Below are 2,185 nucleotides of genomic sequence, written 5' to 3'. Positions count from 1 at the left end.
GCCAAACCCCCCCCCCCCCCCACTGCAATGTTTACAGTGACAGTAAACTCAGGAGTTTAATCTTAAAAATGCATTCAAACTCCTTAAAGTAGTATTAAACTCTCTCTTTTTTTTTTGCATATATCAACTGCTAGTAAAAAAATAAAAAAGATACCAACTAGGTAATTACATACCTGTGTCTCCGCCGCTCACTCCTGTCTGAAGATCTGAAGATTCTCAAGCTGCCGTGCAGGATGATGGGGCAGGCACATGTGCAGTAGAGATCTTTGGCCCGGAGAAGAGGAGAGACACAGTGTAAAGGTGCCCATACAGCTTGCGATTATCGTACGATTTTCGTATGCGATCGACTTTTCGTCCGATAATCGTATGTGTGCATTGCAGTGTCCGACCGACAATACTGTACAATCGTACGACTTTTGACGGTCAAGCGTGTTTAAAAAACTTTGCTAGTTCGTACGATTTTCGTAAGGTTGCTGGCGTTTCCGTCCGTCAAAAGTCGCACGATCTACACTGCGCTTGCGCTAACGAAAATACGGCAAATCAATTGCCGCATTTCGTCCAGGTGCTTTTCGTTAATTACAGCTAAATTAATCTTGCGATCATCGGGGCAGGATGGGGCTGCCGTACGAAAATCGTACGACTATTCGATCATCGGACGAAAAGTTTCGTCCGATAATCGTAAGGTGTATGGGCACCTTTCGTCAATGTACGCAGCCGGGAGCGTGCCCGTTGGACAGACACCGTGGGACACAGAAGACAGGAGTCAGTGCTGGATCAGAGACCTGCACAAGCGCTGGAGGGACTCCTGAAAACTACTGCAAAGAAGATGATCAGATCAAGAGGCAACATTTATACTTTAACTATTAACAAAAATGTATCTCATTTGTGTATCACTCAGCTGTATATCCTCAAATCATCTCTGAATTGGTGCTGACACTGTCCTTTCTTCTGGAGGGTGGCTACTTTTTTCCCCCATGGTCCCTGTGTGTGTTGTAAAGTAGCCACTGATCCAAGAGCTTATTCCTGTGATGGACTACAATCTCTATACAATTTAGTAAACTAAACATGAGATTGTAGCTCATCTCCAGCCCTCCAGCTGTTCTAGAACTACAAATTACTTAAGGCATTGCAAGAATCTCACAGCCACAGTTATGACTCCCAGAAACAGATGCATCATGGGATTTGTCGTTTCAGCACAGCTAGAAGGCCAGGGTTTGCCCACGCCTGGTCTAGGGGCTAAAATAAAGGAAATGTACTCACCTGATCCTTAGTCCTGCTTGGCTGCTAGACTGGTCCCCGTAGCCTCATCTCCCCCAGGCTCTGGTGGTCTAAGAACCCGTGGTGTCCTAGAGCGGAGTGGAAGAGAGGTGAGTGGTCACTGACACGGCATTGAGGTTCACATAAGTATTTTTTTTTTTTACATTTTAGCCCCTAGACCAAAACAAGCAGTTAACCCTTGCAGTGCATTTAGCTGTAATTCTTCTGGTTGCTATAGCCAGAGATGAAGCTGGTGAAGCAGATCTCTGCTTCATCAGCTTCCTTGGGGGTCCCCGGATGGTACAGTTTTAAACAGCCGGCGATTGCTGTTTAAATACAAGCGATCCGGCGTCTATACAGGCGCCGGATTGCTTGTACAGTGCAACGCCGTGTGACACGTCCCCCCCCCTCCGCAGCCGCCGGTGCCGCCGTTGGCTTCCCGGGCTCCACTGTCCCTCATGTGAGCCCGGGACCGGAGTGGAGGGTCTCCCTTGATAGATCGGAGGAGAGATCAGCGTCTTCCAGGCGTTGAGCTCTGCTCCGATCACTGGTCCCGAAAGTGATGTGCATTACATCACATCCGCTGTCACTGGGCACAGTCTCCGGCTCCTAGAGCCAGAAGAAGCAGCTAGTGAAGCAGATCTCTGCTTCATCAGCTTCTTTGGGGTCCCTAGGTGACAATAAGGGTCTGAAAGACCCCTGATGTCTCCATAAAGAGGACATGTCACATTAGTTTTGCTATTACAAAGGGTGCTTGTTAGCCCCCTATGCAATAGCAATAAAGTTGAGTGTAAAAAAAAAAAAAATTGTAAAAATTAAAAGTAACATAAAAAATTAAACATTAAAAAACATTTTTAAAGTCCCCCACGTGCACGCACATACAGCGCAAACACTCGTCGGATGCGACTACGTGCAAAAATTGCACCAC

The sequence above is a fragment of the Nanorana parkeri genome, unplaced genomic scaffold, assembly GCF_000935625.1.
Source record: "Nanorana parkeri isolate BGI_ZX_2015 unplaced genomic scaffold, ASM93562v1 scaffold326, whole genome shotgun sequence".
Taxonomy (NCBI): Eukaryota; Metazoa; Chordata; class Amphibia; order Anura; family Dicroglossidae; genus Nanorana; species Nanorana parkeri.
The sequence above is the reverse complement of the archived record's forward strand: the minus strand, read 5'-3'. Positions refer to the sequence as shown.